At 35.7% G+C, this 19,363-nt stretch overlaps 1 protein-coding gene across 1 annotated transcript in view; it reads left to right on the top strand.

Moving 5' to 3' along the window:
- Positions 1-19,363, top strand: part of LOC126750257 (dead end protein homolog 1-like) — a 74,142-nt gene that overhangs the window by 10,956 nt on the left and 43,823 nt on the right. The gene's annotated exons all lie outside the window — the stretch shown is intronic.

Here is a 19,363-nt window from a genome sequence, read left to right on the forward strand (position 1 = left end):
ATATGATCCATGTACTCCCAATGTTTCAAGTTTCTTTATCAACAGACCATGGCATACATTGTCGAATGCTTTTTGTAAATCGGTGTAAACAACATCAATCTGATAGCCTTTTTCGATATTTTCACTTAAAAAATCCTGAAAATCCGCTATAGGTTTGTCGCCGTTGATCTACTTTTGTAAAAGCCATGTTGTTTCGGAGAAATATAGGATTTAAAGGTATTAAATATTTCATCAGTCAAAATTGATTCAAATATTTTGGAGAAAACTGAAAGCAAAGAAACACCCCTATAATTTCCAATCTCAGTTTTGCGTCCACTTTTAAAAATAGGGAATAGAACTGACAGCTTCCAATATGTGGGAAATGAAGATGTATCAAATGACCTTTGAAAAATTAACCGAAGAGGCTCAACCAACACAGATGAACAGTTTTTGATAAACACTGGTGAGATTCCATCAGGTGCTGATCCTTTATTGGCATCCAATGAGTTAAGTTTGTCCAGTATTTCTTCATTGTTAAAAATATGATGTGAAAGCACAGACACCAAATTTTCTGGAACAGATGTAATGCATTTGTTAGAAAAATCCGAATAGCGGGGTTCAAAATGGTCAGCAAAAGCCTCAGATACTTCCTCGGGAGTCTCCATAGTCAATTCCTTGTATTCCATAGATTTTGGTATTCCTTTATCTTTACGCAGATTGTTAACATAGGACCAAAAATACTTCATATTATCTGGTATCATTTGTTCTGTATTAGTGACAAAGAGAAGGTAACACAAATCCATGAGGTACTTTGTCTCTAATCTAACCGCAGAATAATTATCGTAGTCCCCTTCTAGACCTGACTTTTTATATTTTCTATGAAGCCTGTTCTTATAAGCAATTTTGTTTTTCAGTTCTTGACTGTACCATAATGGAAACTGGGCACAAACTTATCAACAACAAACGTTATATGCTTATAAAATTCATCCACCATTTCATCAACAGTATTACGATGAAACACTTGATCCCAATCGACTTAAGCAAAATATTGAGTAACTTTTCTGATGATTTGCACGCTCAAATAAATGGATTTTGGTCTTAGCTCTATTTTTACATGTGGGAATATTTCCCATGATAACCTGCATTTCCAAAGCTGGATGATAGCAATCAAGCCTACACAATGCTTGATCGACAAGAGATACCTTGATGTTGTGGGGCGTGTCTGTAAAGATCAGATCCAAAAGTATACCCATATGGTTCTTGATAAAGTTGACCGGAATCATTTCCAAATATAAAGTTGTATTTAAGAGCAGCTCATCCTCTGCAGAGTTAAAGTTCTTCGGAACCATATCTTCATTGTCAATTTCCCATGGTATATTGAGTAAATTGAAGTCTCCAAATATTATGATATTTGCATTTCGATTGTTTCGCCGAACTTTTTCGGCAGTCGCACAGAAGACCTTATAGGCATCAAAACCAGACTGAGGTGGTAAGTAGACCACACCAATTAGTAAATTACCACCATGACTCGTCAAGGGGCGCGATTAATATAATATAATTATTATAAAACCAAGACACAAATAGTCTTAAAAATGATTCGTTAGATGCAGAGCGAGCGGTAAGACTGAGTCGAGTCACCTCTCGGGTATCAGTCTCGCATGGACCCGCCTTGTTGTTATGTCTACCAAAATATAAATAACACAGAGGCACTTGTTCAATCGTATTTATTAATCAGTTTTATGCAGCTATGCGATATTTTATCATATCGCTAACACCCCTTATCGGTGGAATTTCAAAAAGTTCGTTCGTATCCGGGGCCTACATTATAAAAAAACATTGCTGCAGTAAATTTTTTTCTTAAGTTAATGCCTGCGACTTGTTCGTGCGGGCAGTCTCTGTTCAAACTCCGAAGCCACGCCCCCTTAGTTCTCGAGGTCACGAGGTAACAATTTTCCCATTTTTTACCCCTTATCGGTGGAATTTCGAAAAATCCGTTTTTATCTAGTGCCTACATTATAAAAGGAACCCGTTGGCAAAATTTCACGTTTCTAGCTATTGTAGTTTGGGCTCTGCGATGATGAGTCAGTCAGTCAGTCAGGACAAACTTTTATATATCGCTACCTTCCAGAAAGACCGTCACAAGTCCGAAAAATCGATTTTTCGGTTTTCCACGAAAATCGATTCAGCAGAAGTTGCTTCTATTACAAAAAATATCGCATCAAGCTAATTTCGACGAATAGCCGCTTGGCGGCGCATGTGGTCAGTGTACTAAGTGAGAACCTTTCAGGTTTTAACAGGCAAGAGCGTATCAATTCAGTTGTGCCTGGTCAGTTGCAGTCGTCACCTGTATTTATTCAGTTAAGAGCATCACAACATAAAAGTGACAAGTGTTTTTTAAAATATTTGTGGGAAAGACCGTCCTATATAAGTTTAGGTCGATTTTCTGTGAAAAGGTAAGTTCTTTTTTTTGTATATTTTTCGAGAAATATCGTCACATTTTATGTTGGTGCATTTTTTATGGAAAATGTGGTAAATAAAATATAGTTTTTTTTCGGAAAAAAAAACGTCATATTTAGAATTAGTGCGCTCTTCCTTGTAAAAATAAATATTTTTTTTACTTTGTGTTGAAATTTGTTTATTTAGGACGTTTTTTTATGAAAATTTCTGTACTTTTAAAGACCTGAACACGTCTCATCTTGAGTTATGACGTTCTTTCTTGAATAAAAATTCGTTTTTGTGTGTATTAAATGTTAAGGCATAAGTATAACAGTTTTATTTATAAAACAAGTTAAATAAAATTTGCCAAAAGTTGTCTGTTGCTTATTACTTTTTTGACATTTTTTTCACACTTTCAGTCTAAATTCATTTTAATAAATTTTTCATTATCTATTTTGTAGTTCTAAGATGTCCCGAAGAACTTCTATGATATTGAAGCTTGCCAAAAAAAAATTACAAGTTCATAACATAGAGCAACCATCCTGGGAAATTCAAAATTGCTTAATTGAAACAGAAAATGAAGGAAGTAGCAAAGATACTTCTGATTCTATGCGTAAGTATTTTGTTTGTTTTTTTTAGATATTTTTATTTTTTGTTTTTTTTTTAATTTTTTTAGTTGAAGAAACTGGCGATTTAAAAGAACAGTCTCCAGAGCCAAGTACATTATCTGCAGTTCACGACGTGCTCGCAGTGAGTTGCAGAAATGTTCTAATATCGAGTTTGGAGACTGAAGGTTTATATTTTAAATTTTTATTATTTAAATCAGTTTCTTTACTTTTTTTTCTTCTGCAGAGAAAGAAAATACCAAGGCTAGTTCCTCCAGTAGTTTAAGTCCTTCTAGTAGTTTTAATTCAAGAAAACATACCACAGGTAGGTATTTTGTTTGGTTATCTTTTACTTTTTATTTTAATGTTTCCTATTTTTTTTAGTCGAAAAATCTTGCCCCAAAGTCGAAAAATCCCAACCCAACCCAGAAGAACAGGTTGTGGTAGCAGAATTATGTGTAGAAGCTGCTAAAGGAGGAAGATAAAAATGAAATTCCTGAAACCAAAAAAAAGGGAACTGCATAAGCAGTTACTAGAGAAAAAGTTTTTTTTTAATACGTTTTTTTTTCTTTAATACGTTTGTACTGATGTAAGTGTAATCTAGTATTATAAAAGTTTATTACTATAATTTTTTAAAATATGTTACCAAAAATTTGATTAAGGTTTATTTTTTATAAGGTTTGTTCCAATCCAACGCGTTAGAAAACCGTCATCAAACGATCACGCTCATGCGCAGTAATTAAAATTCGACGGATTTTAATTACTGCGCATGACCGTAATCGTTCGGTGACGGTTTTCTAACGCGTTGGATTGGAACAAACCTTATGAAAAATAAACCTTAATCAAATTTTTGGTAACATATTTTAAAAAATTATAGTAATAAACTTTTATAATACTAGATTACACTTACATCAGTACAAACGTATTAAAGAAAAAAAAACGTATAAAAAAAAACTTTTTCTCTAGTAAACTTTTCTCTCGCGTTGGAATACACTATAGTAGATAATAAACAAGTTTTATATACATGAATTCAACTTAATACTTTTATTAACTCAAATTAAAATAAAAAAACATCATTTTTTTTCAGCAAAGACTGTCACATTTAACTCTATGTTTTGTTTGATGACACAGACTAAAAAAATTATCATCAAAAAATATTCTCCACAAGGGTCTTTAATAATACCAAAAAAAAAATTAAACATATTTTTCAAAAAGCAGCGTAGCCCTATGAAATAAATATTGGATAATTTTAAATGCCTCTACTGAAAAATAGCAATTTTCGAGTTGTGACGGTCTTCTTGGAAGGTAGCGATATATAGATTACAGCTATATAGTGTAAGAGTCAGATGATGATAAATGAACTCATCGAAATGCTTTAGTCTTGACAAAAAAGTTTGGAATTTTCATTTGTGGAGAAAAGTCTTTCCGCCCTTCCTAATCAACTATATTTTAACCCGATATATGCAATATGTAGTAATAATGTAGTGGTTGACCCTATCAAACCCCTTAGCTTAGCAACCATCCAACTGCTTCCTGTTTTCTATGGCCTGTTTTCTATACTCTGTAAAAAGAGTTAAATGTGTGGGGCTTGGATGTTGGTAAGTGTCGGACTGCTTACTGGATCAATACAATAAAGATACCTCTAAAGATAGCTGGTCTATACATAAATATTAAGAAAAAAAACAAAAAACCTAAATACTATCCAATAAAAAATAACAAAATACACCTAGTTGTTTTATAGTTTTCCAACCAATTTTTATTATCTGATTTAAAGATTGTAGTTTGTAAAAACAGTTTTTGTATTTTTAAACATTGTTGGTTGCAATTAGAGCAGCCTTTATATATGTGTAAACAGTAGTAATATTTTGGGGTTGATACCCTTAAATAAAAGTAATTAAATTCACAAAACCAACTTTTAATTTGCCAACTTGACAATTCAACTTATTTGATTCTCGCGAGCGCGTCAGGCCGGGAACTGAGAAGTACCGCGTCGCATTTTTCGCCTCTTGCCGTGCTCGGCAATTCTGCAGGATCAGCTCTCTGGCGATCTGGAGATGTTTTTTAAGAAATCCGCTTACACGGCCATCCTGCAGTCGGTGCGTCCTCGCGCCGTCAAACAATAACTGAAATAAAGAAAATAAGCAACAAATCAATTTTCTTTTAAACAATTATATTTTTGTGAAAATGTCATTAATCATTGCCCATTTAGATTTAGATGAGTTTTTTTTTTTTACATTTTAAAAATAGCAAGGTTGACAATTTTTCAACTTTTTATTATTATTTTATTTTGGTCATAGGTGGGGTTGCCACCCTTTACCCATAGTGGAGTTGCCACTATCTCCAGATTCCCTTTTTTTTACCACAGGCGGAGTTGCCACCTTTCGAGCATAGTGAAGTTGCCACTACCTCAATTTTGTTTTTACCACAGACGGAGTTGCCACCTTTCGAGCATAGTGGAGTTGCCACTACCTCCAGATTCCCTTTTTTTTGGGTAGATCCACAAAAACAATTTAGTTGTTGAAACATTTTAAAATATAATTTTTCTGAAATACTCACATTTTAATTTTAATCCTCTGAAGGCCATGGTCTCAGTTGATCACGCAGCTACAGTGGTCCGCTGACTATTTCTCTGCAGGACATATCTTTCATTGGGTAGTACCTTTTTGACTGCAAAAGGACCCTTAAATTTCGGTTTTAACTTTCCTCCGCCAGCCAGCTGTAAGTCTTCAATAGCCACAACATCTCTGACAGTAAAAAATTTGGCAGAGTATCGAGACGCATTAAAATGCAGGGCTTGTTTACGTGCATTTTCTCGCATCCGAAGTCTGGCCCGGAAACAGCCTTGTCTGCGTCGACAAAATCATCACATGGAATATCTTTTAAAAGTTGCTGTGTTGATATTAATCGAGGATTTTGACCAAAATGAAGAACGCAAGGAGCGTAGCCTGTCTCTCTATTGCTGCTATTGCGGTAGTCCAAGTGTTATCATTTTTATCGGTAAGACTGGCTCTTAAGAAAATGGCTCTTAAGAAATTAAACACTGTTCTCATAACACGCTCTACTTGGCCATTTCCTCTAGGTACGCCGGTTGCAATGTGATGAAGTTCAATTTTTTGGTCATTTAAGAAATTTTTGAAAATTAAAAAAAAAAGTAAAAGCAGTAGCTCTGTCAGCAATAATGCGTTAAGCTTTTCCTAATTCTTCAAAAACTGTCAGTAAGGCACGTATTGAATACTCTGATCTTTTCTTAGGAATTGGTTGTAATCGACATAACTTTTGTAGTTTAACCCACCATCGCGCTACACGGGGATGAAGGTTCTTTTTAAGTGATGTTGCACGCACTGAATTACAGTCAGTGAAGACGGTAAAATGCACACCGTATAGACACTCTGAAATGTTCTATTGCCTCCACTATAGCAAGAGTTTCTAAATCCTAGGAGTGATACCTGGACTCGTATTCTGTTGTACGTCGGCTAAAATACGCTATCGGGCGCACTTCACTATTTTCTTTTTGTAAAAGAGCAGCTCCAATCCCAATCGAACTCGCGTCAGTATGCACTTCACAGGGTAAGTTTGGATTATAAATCCGCAAAACAGGGGAATCAGTTAATTTACTTATAATTAAATGTCTAGTTGCTTCACATTCATCAGACCATTCAAACATACAATTTTTCTGTAACAAAGCAGTTATAGGCGCACTTAGTTGTGAAAAACCCTTAATAAATTTACGGAAATAACCGGCGAGTCCCATAAATTGACGCACATTTTTCACATTTTTTGGAGGAGGAGACTTAACTAACGCGTTAACTTTCTTCTTACTAGGACATATTGTTCCTTCACTTAATATAAAACCCAAATATTCAGTTTGTTTGGCAAAAAACACACACTTTTCGTAATTTAACGAAAATCCAGCCACAGATAAAGCACTTAAAACTTCTTCCAAGTTTTTTAAGCCTTCCTCAATCGATACAGAGGGCACTAAAACATCATCAATGTACACCAATGCTTTTTTGTTTTTAAGAGAACCAAGGGCTTTATCAATTGCACGATGATAAATTGCAGGAGCGTTAGTATGTCTAAACGGCATCCGGTTGAACTCATAATGCCCATCTGGTGTTACAAAAGCAGTAATGTGCCTACAGCCCTCTTCTATTTCCATTTGGTAAAATCCAGATTTCATATCAAGTTTGATGAAGAACTTAGCATTACACAATGTATCAACTTGGTCTTGGATGACAGGTAATGGATACCTTTCGCGTACCACTTTTTCATTTACATCACAGTAGTCCACACACATCCTTAGTTGGCCATTTTTCTTTCTTACTAAAACTATAGGGCTGGCATACTCTGACTGACTCTCGCGAATAATACCGTCCCTTAATAGTTCAATTATTATGTCAGCAACTTGAACACGCTCTTCATAAGCTAAACGACTGGGGTGATACACTACGGGTACATTGTCTTTTAGCCTAATAGTCATCTTGCCGGTGGTGATGCGATCAGGTGTTTTGCTCTTATATTTTGATAACAATGATTCAATTTGCAATTTTAAATTTTCTGGTAGGTCTGGTTGATTTTAACATGATTAGAATGCTGTAGAGTTAATACTTTAGATATGTATGGTGGCTGATAGTATAACTCAATTCCATTACCACCCTTTTTAACAGATACAAAGGGTTGAAGGATAATATCCAAACCAATTAAAATATCGATGCCACTGGGAAAAACTCGATCGTCAATAACAACAAAATTAATCTCTATAATGTTAACGTCGGCAAGACTGTAATAATATCACAAACACCAAGACTTTTATCATTCGGCATGATCACTGCACCTAATGTTTTGACTATTGAATGTTTTATGATGGATACATCGGCGCCGCTGTCAATACGATACGTGAATTCTGGAGCTTGATTCTTGCACAGGGTGGTGGCTATGGGTGTTGTAACAAGCTGGCGTCATTTTTTGATTACTAATGCCTTCTGAGGTTTTCCATTTTTGTACCAGCAATTGGCTTCGGTGTGGCCCATTTTCTTGCAGTGATCACACGTTAGCACGGAAACAGTTTTAAATTTGCATGCTGCAGGTCGTTCATTCTGCTTGAAGCCGGTACAGTTGTTTTGTTGATGTCCATGTTGTTCACATTTAAAACACTTGCCGCGACCTGTATCACTTTTTTGTAAAGCCACAAACAGAAATATTCTAACTACTTTTGTTCCTGAAATACAGGGCGAAAACGAAAATGTTTACTTTTGGAGATGTTATTATTTCTCAGGCCCTGTATAAGATAGAATAAAAATGAAAACTGCTTATAATAGATATTTTTACATAAAAGTCAGTGGCGTATTTAAATTTTTTTCCCAATGCACTGTTTTTAAGATTGGGCACAAACTTGGTATTTTTTAAATGGAACACCCTGTATATTTTAACGTCAAATTTTTGCATTTTTGTTTCTGAATACATTGATGTATCACAACCTAATCTTTGACAAATTTTAGCTCAAAGAATTAGAAAAATCCATATTTATGTTTATTTTTTTAATAGTAGGCCATGAATTCTTTGACACATGCATAAAAAAATGTTTTGTTTATTGCATTCATGGAAACTAAGTCACAAACAGACTCAATACATATCAATAATGATGGCTGACGGTGAAAATATGGAATTCCAAAATTTTGAAAAGTATGATATTATAAAATGTTTAAACCTTTCTAACGAAAATGTCGAAGCGGCGCAGCAATTATATTTAAATAGGTAAAGCTCTAGCTTATTTTATTTTGTTACAAAATTCAAAAAATAAAAAAGATCTTATTAGGTTTCCAGAAAGACGTCAGCCATCTCGGGCTACGGTATTAAAATCTAATCTTTTAAATTATGGTTGCTATTCAAAACCTAGGCAACCCCATGTTGATAGAAATGAAGCTGGCGAAATTAATGTTTTAGCGTGTGTGGAAGCAAGACCCCAAATTTCCTGTAGAAAGATAGAGGAAGAGATAGGAGTTTCCAAAACAAAAGTGCAAAAAATTTTAAAAAAGCATAAATTTAAACCGTATAAGATAAATATTATTCAAGAATTGCATCCTGACGATCCGTTTAAACGACTGGAATTTTCTAATTGGTTTTTAACCAAAACTAATGAAGATCCGGATTTTGTAAAAAAGGTAATATGGTCTGACGAATCCCATATAAGCAGTAGTGGCATATTTAATAGGCAAAATACCAGACATTGGTATCAAGAAAACCAACATATTACTTTTGAACGACAGCAACAAGGCCGATTTGGTTTTAGTGTTTCCTGTTTTGTATTGGGCACTAAAATTGTATATACAATTTTTGAGAGTAGCTTAACTGCCCAACGATATCTAAATATATTGCAAAATAATTTGCCAGAGTTGCTGGAGGACATACCTTTAGCCCAGCGACATCAAATATATTTCCAGCAAGATGGAGCGCCCGCTCATAATTCAAGGGTAGTTAGAGAATATTTAAGTGCCCATTTTGATAGACGTTGGATTGGCACACACGGGCCAATCAGATGGCCCCCGAGGTCACCGGACTTAGGGTAAAAACACACGAGGCTGTTTGCAAGCGGTTTGCGCCGCGACGGCGGCCGGTGGACCGCCGCTCGACTTAAAACACACGCGACGGCTTTCGCAACTATGAACGGCACGAAAAATTACAAGATCAGTTTGATGTTGCCAAGCTTTGCATACAGTTCACAGTTTTTTATTTATCGTGAGCAAAATGGACTCCGACAGTGAAAATTATTTTTTATTTTTGTTGGCGGCATCGGCACTGGCATTACGCAAAAAACCAAAAAAAAATAGAACGAAACGTAAGCTATGGATACATCCCATAGTTATGGAAAGAAACGAGAAGGGATATTTCCATCTATAAGGAGATTTGTGAAGATCCGGAAAATTTTTTAAATTTCACCAGAATGTCAAAGGAATCATACCAGGAGTTACTTTTATTGATCCAAGAGCCATGTACAAAAGCTAATACCATTATGAGAGATAGCATATCAGTGGAAGAAAAGCTTTTGATAACGAATCAATATAATAGCATATAATATATAATATACATATAATATATAGCATATAATATGTACATACTTTCTTTTTTTTTTTTCCTCAACAGAAGCAGCTGCGCTTAGAAATTCTGTAGTAAGTTCTTCCCATGCCTATTTTTTTTTTAATTCTGTTTGAATAATTATCATCACGCAAATCCCAAATCGCTGGCCTCAATTGAACCTCAGTAATTAATTTTTCTATGTTTAATTCCCTAGTTTCCATAATAAATGAACAATTTTCAACACTGCACAAAAAAAAAAACACACCAAAAAACCCTACGTGTGGCTTGCAACACAGAAGATAAGTAAATGATGTGCCGCGGTAGTGCCGCTAAAGCAATAAAAACCAAGCGGCGTACCGGCGGCCCCTGGTCTCGAGCAGGGTACGCGCGTCGGACGCCGCGTTTTATGGGATTAGGCGGCGCCGTCTGTTTCAAAGCTCACAAGTACCATAAACGAGGCGCCGAGCTCGACCACGGCGCGACAACCGTCGCGGCGCAAACCGCTTGCTAACAGCCTCGTGTGTTTTTAGCCTAAGTGTTTTGGACTTTTTTGTATGGTCGTACTTAAAAAATAAAATTTATGCAAATCGGCATAATAATATAAATGAACTCCGAGCGACAACTGAAGAAGCATTCATAAACTTACAAAGGCAACCCTTTATAATTTTAAATGCCTTAAGACGAATACAGACTGTATGTGGTTTTTGTATAAGACAAAATGGACAGCAGTTTGAACAGTTTTATTAAATTTATATTTGTTTTTTTTTTTTGTTTTTGTAATTAATTTTCTAATTTGATTCTTGTAATTACTAATTAGTTTTTAATGTTAAACCTGGTCCGATATATTTTTTTTTTGTTTTTAACATTTTTATGTTTATATTAATATTTTAAGTTAATGTTTAAAATATAGTTAAATAAACAGGTTTAAATCACATGGCGTTTTAAAAAAGTAATAATTAAATGCATGTGTGTAAGAATTCATGGCCTACTATTAAAAACAAAAATAAATATGGATTTTTCTGATTTTTGAAGCTAAAATTTACTAAAGAATAGGTTGTGATACATCAATGTATTCAGAAAAAAAAATGCTAAAATTTGACGTTAAAATATACAGGGTGTTCCATTTAAAAAATACCAAGTTTGTGCCCAATCTTAAAAACAGTGCATTAGAAAAAAAATTAAATACGCCACTGACTTTTATGTAAAAATATCTATTATAAACAGTTTTCCATTTTTATTCTAGCTTATACAGGGCCTGAGAAATAATAACATCTCCAAAAGTGAACATTTTCGTTTTCACCCTGTATTTCAGGAACAAAAGTAGTTAGAATATTTCTGTTTGTGGCTTTAAAAGTTTTACAAAAAAGTGATACAGGGTCGCGAAAACCGCAAAGCTCTATCTTAAAAAATGACAGAGATACCCTGCAGTCTCATCCAAAATGGGACACAGTGTACACAGTAATTAATCCGTTCTTTTATCCCACTTCTGATGTAAACAGTAGTAATATTTTGGGGTTGATACCCTTAAATAAAAGTCATTAAATTCACAAAACCAACTTTTAATTTAAAAATCTCATCCATTCTTCTCTAAGAGACCAACATACAAAATAAAAAACACTAAGTCACGGTCTCACAACATGTAAATTTAACGAGCTACACGTGTTTCGCTCTAGTTAGAGCATCATCAGGCCTTTAGAAGCCATCCACACACTTCACAGTACATGAAGTGTTTTTTATTTGTTTTTCTTGCCAACTTTTAATTTGCCAACTTGACAATTCAACTTATTTGATTCTCGCGAGCGCGTCAGGCCGGGGACTGAGAAGTACCGCGTCGCATTTCCCGCCTTTTGCCGTGCTCGGCAATTCTGCTGGATCAGCTCTCTGGCGATCTGGAGATGTTTTTTAAGAAATACGCTTACATATGTAAGAGGGAATATTTTGAGTGTAGTAATGCTAGTTTTAAATTCATGTTCAGTAATAACGAAAAAAGCAAAATTCATATGTGATTTCTGTAATGTAGAGGAGACATTTGAACGGCAAATTTGAAATGCTGAGCAAAGGCATGAGTTATATCCTGTGGAGTACTGACCTTTTTATTATGATAGCTCTGTGGGAATATTGCTTTTTCTACTGGACTAGACTTCACAAACTTTCAAAACCTGTTGAGACCATCATTAACCTATTTTATTATATTCCGTACTATATTATTTTCTATGGTTTGGTGAAAAATGTTAAATTTAGCTCTCTTTAACTAAAGTTCTCAAGTTTTTTAATGGCATCTACATCTGCATTACCTTTTTTCATCTGTACATGAAGATGGTTTTTAAGTTTAATACCTTGTATAACTTTATTAGAGAAGAATGAGAAAATTAGAAATTTAGGATATTGATGTAAGGGACTATTGGTTTGTTTTTTGGGTATGACATGGTCAATGTAGCCAGTGAATTTATCATAATATACATTTGCACATGTCGTAACATCATCGGCACGTTCCCAATCTGACCATTCAGCATCCTTCAAAAGTTAATAGAGCATGTAGAAGTCTCCCTATAGAATATTCAAATGCAGTTCTGGACAAGAAATCATAATCATTACTATTTTGTACTGACAAGCTGAAACTAAGTGTTGGGTGATAAACATCCTCAATCAAAATTGGACTGTGTATAACTCACCATCCAAGATCTCAAAAATGCTAAGAAGAGAAATGAGGCTTCTTTCTTTACCTTAATTTTAAGCAGTAAACACTCAAAGGAGGCATTATTACAGTATATTTGAATACATTGCAGCAATTAGGACTTCTCCTCTGGTCACTCGTCATCTCTGACGTTCTTGTAGATAGCATAATGATCATCAGAGTTCTGAATCTTTGACATCAGCAGTAAGCCTCATCTCATTGTAATTATATCATAGTCTTCCAACAAGGTACTTAAATAGAAGTCATATAGTATTAAATAGAAGAAGTCCTCAGATATTTTAGTAGTATATCATCAAATTTAGGTTAGTAAGGCTTTTAATATTCATTCTTAAAGATCTACCTCTTTTGCCAAAAACCTTGATACTCTAGCTTCAGTGAGCCTCAACTTCATGTTTCTATGCATTTCTAAAATCATCCTGCCTTTTTGCAACTTCATGTAATTATATATTTCAGGACATTTAGATATACGTTCCTCACATTTGACCTCCAGAAAATTTGGTTTCATGAAAGCCTGTAACTGCTATGGTTTAATTTCGGGCGGCAGTCTAGGTACATGCAAGAAAGTTAACATGTGTTTTCATATTTAATTTTAATCTTTGTCTTAAAGCATACTAACCCATCACAACCTCCCAGTGAATGAAAAGTTTGTAAGATAATTTCCATTTTTTTGAGATGGTTCAAAACAGGAGGTAATAAACTTCAATTTCAACTAATAAGTCTATTTCTAAGCTACTTGAGCTTGTTTCTTTTGAAGATTTGTATGGGGATATTAAATTTAGACATATGGTTTCCTTCCCCAAAAATCTACATTATTAACGTTAGTGATTTTCTCAGTATACCCATAATTCACTAAACAAAGGGTCCCAAGTTGATGTTGTATTCACTGATTTCGCAAAAGCTTTTGACAAAGTTAAACACACTTTCATATTGCGCTTGTGAATGTAGCACCTGCTCTTATTATGTTGTTCGTGTCTTACTTATCAGAGGCAAAATATTGTGGAGATCACTGATTTTAGGTCGAATCCTAATCCTGTGTGTTTCCTAAGACCAAAATACCAAATTTCGCGCGACCGTAAAGTTTCTTGCTATTTAAAAAAACGGAAAAGTTGCTGATAGAATCGAGAATTTTTTGGTGAAGCCCTGGAAGTGTTTGTGCTAATGCAGGACAATTGATAATATATGCCGATTTTTATTAACGAACGGCTTACCAGTTTTTCATAACCTACAACAATAACATAAACAAACCAGTGTCATTTATCAAGAGTGCATCTAACCACATAATTTTTAATTTTCTCTGTGCATTAAACCTTAAGAAGTGTTGGACTACAATACCGAGACAGTTTTTCCTCCCATGATCAAGTGCCGTTTGCCACTTTGCATTAGTGGTGTGAGTAGAGCTGGGCGAGGGTACCGATCTCGCAATGTCTGGCTCTTGTACTAAGTGCAAGGCTACAGTTACTTGCAGAGAACCTAAAAGAAATGGGGAGGTTTTTGGTTACCCTTGCGACCATTGTAGAAGCATGGTCTGTCAAAGCTGCAGTGATTTAAGTGCTACTGAAATCAGGGCAGTGGTGAGCAAGAGATCTATGCCCTTCTACTGCAAAGAATGCTTGGGCAGCGTCAAGCAGCTGCTCGGACTGATCGATCGTGTAGGAGTACTTGAAAGGGATGTTGGAGTGCTGAAGACTGAAATATCTAAACTGCCTGTTGTACTGGATGAACTTAAAAGGGTCAGGACAAAGTTGGATGCATTACAGGTGGAGGTTACCTCATCAAAGATGCCATTGGCTTCCACTGGCAAGTCTTAACAACCACCACTTACTCAATCAAACGCCGAGGCTAGTAATGTTGTGTTGCAGGAAATTATGGAGAGGCAAAAACGTAACTACAATTTAATGCTTTTTAACCCAAAGTCCGAGTCGTCTGAAGATCCGACTTTCACAGCAGACATCTCTACTCTGCTGAACGATGTGTGTGGCCGTAATATTCCTATATCCAAGGCAAGATTTGGAAAACCCAACTCTAATGGCTGCAGACCATTTAAGATCACACTGGTGAACCCTGGGGATGTCGGATTCCTACTGAAGAGCAGGAGTAAGTACTCAGGAAGAAAGATATACATTGAGTCTGACCTTACCCCAGCTCAGTTGGAACACCTTAATAAAGTCAAGGAAGAACTAAGGCTACACAGGGATCCTGGTGAGGATAACCTCTTTATCAAGTATAGCAATGGCATTCCCTTAATAGTGGCAATAAACCAAGGACAACCACCTCCCCCTCCTCCCACTTCTTAAAAAAACTAGTTTCTTGCTATTACCAGAATACCCGCGGCCTGCGTTCCAAGACCAATACCTTCTTTAGTGCTGCGTCTACTTCTGGCTATGATATTATCTCCATCACAGAAACTTGGCTCCAAAATGATATACTTGATAGTGAGATCCTTCCCAACTCATACGTAATGTACCGTTCTGACAGAAGAACTGACCTTGTTGCTGCTTCAAGGGGTGGTGGTGTTCTACTGGGGATTCTGAAGCACCTCTCCTCGGAAGCCCTCGACCTCTCTGCGATCAGCCAAGAAATACCGGAAATTGACCTGGTGGGATGTAGTCAAATTTAATCATTTCATACTGTATATGTTTGTATTGTACGTTCCTCCTTCCATCGACTCCGTGCAATTAGAACGCTTGAAGCCTTTTCCATGGTTAATGTAATCTATTCTGAACATGTGATTATCCTGGGAGACTTTAATGTCCCCACTTATATTGAACACTCGGCATCTCCCAATAGTAAACGTCAACTTCTAAGTAATTTTTTTGATTTCCTGCAACTATAAGCAATTCAATAACGTGGTAATTAACAATCTTCGCTGTTTGGATTTAATCTTTGCAAGCTTCGATATCTCTGTACTTAACAGCGGTGCATCTCTTGTCCCGGAGGACACCTACCATCCTTCTCTGTCATTTGAATTCCATGCAGGCCTTACCTCTCTTACTAACCTACCCCTTAATAAAGCTGATATAAAGGAATTTTAGAAAGGCTTCCGCTTTTGTATCAGCTGCTGCTAGATACTGATTGGTCGCCTGTCACGGTACAGCAGGACGTCAACTCTGCATGTGATGTTTTTTATGATATACTGAACAACACTTTTGCTAGAGCGGTACCCTTTAAGGTAAAAACGTAAAAGAAAAGTTTAAAACATAAAAGTTTCCCTCCCTGGTTTTCGGGGGACATAATTCGTAATATATATAAAAAGGAAAGAGCATTTCGTGATTTTAAGATTTCTAAGTCTAATCATCATCTAGAGATATTCAGATCTTTGCGCAAGACAATTAAAGCTCCAACTGCACAAGCCTACAAAACGTACATCCATAGTATTGAGAACAAAATAACCTCCAATCCGAGTGAATTTTGGTCTTTTATTCGAAGCAAACGTAATCAGTCTCAAATCCCCGGCTCAATGAAGCTTTCTAACCAATCATATAATACGCCTGACAGTATTGTGTCCGCTTTTGGAGATTATTTCAGAAGTGTATACACGAACTCACTTCGCAGCGATCATCCTGTCTCCTCTGAACCTCCCTTAACTTGCATAGACGTCGTTGCGCTTGCGGCTACCGACATTATAACGGCGAGTAAGTGTCTCAAAAGCAAAATGACCTCTGGCCCAGATCTAATTCCTAGTTTTTTAGCTAAGGACTGCTCTGTTGCACTTACAGACCCTCTGCTCCATATTTTTAATCTGATCCTTAACACTGGTATTTTTCCCAATATCTGGAATATATCTTTAAAAATATCTTCTCAATATCTTTAAAAACGGCGATGCTGAATATACAATACATACATATATGTATTGTATATTCATATGTATTGCACATACATATATTGTATTGTATATACATACAATACAATAGAGAATTACCGCCCTATATCCATTCTGTGCAATTTCTCAAAGTTATTCGAGTTGGGTCTTTATAAATTAATTTTTCCCAAGGCTAAGTCCATGCTGGCCAACGATCAACATGGCTTTGTTTCTGGTCGATCATGTACTACAAACCTAGCATTCTTTTCTCAGTTTGTGTGTGAAGCACTTAATGATAGAGGTCAAATCGATGTTATCTACACAGACTTTCAAAAGGCTTTTGACCAGATTGACCACTTCATCCTATTAAATTAAATAAGCTTGAACGCCAGTTTGGATTCTCCGATCGCTTGATAAAGCTCCTTAACTCCTATTTAGTTGACCGCTCTCAGTTTGTAGCGGTCGAAGGCTTTAGATCTGCTTGTTTTTCACCCACCTCTGGAGTTTCGCAGGGCTCTAACTTGGGCCCCCTTCTTTTTAACGTTTTCGGTAATGACTTGATCTCCACCCTCAATTGCTCTCGGTTAGCATATGCTGATGACCTAAAGCTTTTCCATAGGATTGACTCTATAGCAGATTGTGGTCAACTGCAAAAGAACATCAATACTGTACATACACTATTGGTGCACTTTGAACAGGCTTAACCTTAATGTTTCCAAGTGTAATGTGGCCAGCTACTTTCGAATCAAAAGTCCAGTTGGCTTTAATTACTTAGTTAATGGAGAGTCTCTGGCAAGATCTACCTGTTTTAAGGATCTTGGAGTCACCTTTGACCAAAAATTTTCTTTTATCCCTTACATCGAAGATACTGTTTCTAGGGCTACTCGCATGCTGGGCTTTATTATTAGAAATTGCAAACTTTTTTTGAACACTGCCACTGCCAAAACTCTCTACTATGCATTTGTTAGATCCAGGCTGGACTACAGCTCCCTCATTTGGTATCCCATTTACAACCAGCACATTCACCTATTAGAATCAGTCCAACGGCGATTCCTTAAATGTTTGGCATTTAAGGATGATGCAATCTATCCTCCAAGGGGTTTTGACCATAACCTGCTGCTCTCTAGATATACTGAACTAGATATACTAACACTTGCAGAGAGGAGAGAAATGCATTCGGTGAAATTCTTGTTTAACTTACTTAACCATAAAATTAACTGCCCATTCCTTTTGCAAAGGTTTCATTCCTGCAAAGGTTTGCTTTCATATACCACGCCCAGGATCTAGACACTGTCCAGCTTTTAACTTGGACACAGCCAGGTATTGCTGATTCTTGTGACATTCACCATGACAATTTGTCACTTATTTTGAGTCACCTACGTATGGTCGGTGGGGGAGGCTAGGTTATTTAGTTCTTAGTTATTAGTTTGAATACATTTATTTACTCATTTTTTTTTCTGCTCTTTTGATTTTAATTAATTCTTGATTCTTATCCTAATTTAGTATTGATTTTTTTTTATTTATTTTCTCAAACTCACTACTTTTTTTATTATATAGCAATTCTTTTATAGTTTAGTTACATGGATCTAATACAGTTCATGCATTCATACTTGTACATTTATATATGTAATTAATTTTCCTATAACTGGGTATAAGTAACCTGTTGGAAATAAAGCTTATTATTATTATTATTATTATTATTACTAAGTGTACAATTTGGGACCATTACTTTTTATTGTGGCAATAAATAGGATGTGCAAGTCATGCAAATATTCTAACTTCCCTTTTGTTTGCTGATTACTTCAAATTGTTCTTTGAAATTGATGGACATGGTAGCAAGCACAAGCTCTTACAAAATGATCTTAATAAGGTGGTTAAGTGGTGTGTGGAAAATAATTTTACCCTTAATAAACAAAACACCTCAGAGAAAAACTCATGTACCTCTATGAGTTTTTCAATTGAATAAAAATGTTCATGTGTACAAGATTGATGGTTCATCACTATGTGCTGCTTTTAGCTAGAAAGACCTGGGTGTACTATTTGATGCTGATCATATTGATATCAAAGTTAAAGAAGCACATAAGATCTTGGGGTATGTTATTAGAACCACTAAGGATTTTAACCAGTGTCTCTGCAAATGTGGGTTAACTGTATTGAACATATAAAGAAAGTTCTTAAATATATTTTAAAAAGTTTGTTTATTACCCAGAAAGAGGCTTTTGTTGTGGAAACACAACCCATTTCTCTCAAATTATTAAGCCTATCTCTTAATCCTCTTTCTCGTTGATTTCTTTGTATTGTTATTGAAATAATTGTCACGCTCGCTACCGGCCCCTCCCCGAAAAATCTAAAAATAGATCATAAGCACGGAAAAGATAGTGTTGTAAAAATCCGGATTAATTCAATATCCGGACAGTATTGATTCGGATGAATTGAAAATTCGGTTTTTTTATCCGGATTAATTCGTCCGCTCAATGTCTCGCCCGTTCGGCAAATTATGCCATGTTTCGGGCTCGATGCTCGACCGTCCGATAAACGTTTTTTATAGCTGTTTTTCGAATATATTTCGTAAAACATATACATTTCGTTTTTACATCCTAAACTAAATTAGCTAATTATGTATGTAATAAATCAAGTGTATTTTAAGCGATGCAAAATATCAATACAAATGCTTTGTTTCCGATTGCCGGGTTATTTGTCCGGACGATTTAATTCGGATTCTCTTAGCCGGTGGAAGGTGGAACTTCGTGTCACTTCGTGAGCCTCGTGCAAGCT

Source organism: Anthonomus grandis, chromosome 2, assembly GCF_022605725.1.
Source record: "Anthonomus grandis grandis chromosome 2, icAntGran1.3, whole genome shotgun sequence".
NCBI classification, from domain to species: domain Eukaryota; kingdom Metazoa; phylum Arthropoda; class Insecta; order Coleoptera; family Curculionidae; genus Anthonomus; species Anthonomus grandis.